Source organism: Penaeus monodon, chromosome 34 (genome assembly GCF_015228065.2).
Source record: "Penaeus monodon isolate SGIC_2016 chromosome 34, NSTDA_Pmon_1, whole genome shotgun sequence".
Lineage (NCBI taxonomy): Eukaryota > Metazoa > Arthropoda > Malacostraca > Decapoda > Penaeidae > Penaeus > Penaeus monodon.
Window position 1 is genome coordinate 2,295,039 of NC_051419.1, and position 447 is coordinate 2,295,485.

The following is a 447-nucleotide window of genomic DNA, read 5'->3' on the forward strand; positions in this document are numbered from 1 at the left end:
AAAATATCATAACATTCCTACTCTTTCTCCAGTAAGTGATTCTGCCTTTGCTGATCGACTGAAGCTGTCCTTCCCAGAAACTAATATTTGTTCAACTTAACTTAAAGTCACAGCTGTGATGTACAAAAGCAGAGAGCAGTAACTCCTCACAGGTTTTACTGAATGGTTAGTTGGCTACATTAAACGTTAGGATATTGCATTGGGTTTTTGAGAGATAACACATGCGAGAGATATAACCCGTTTGATATTGTATGAAATGTACTATGATTATGAGCTCATTTAATACTGTAGAAAGGCTTTAAAAGGAATTAAAACTAAAGAAAAATGTACTTTGGCTCAGATTTTGTGAGGAAACACTTCCATACATGCTTTGGGAAGGATTCTATAATGATACAGTTTGAAGAATTTTAATAATCGATTATTCATCTCATGCTTGGACCTTTGATG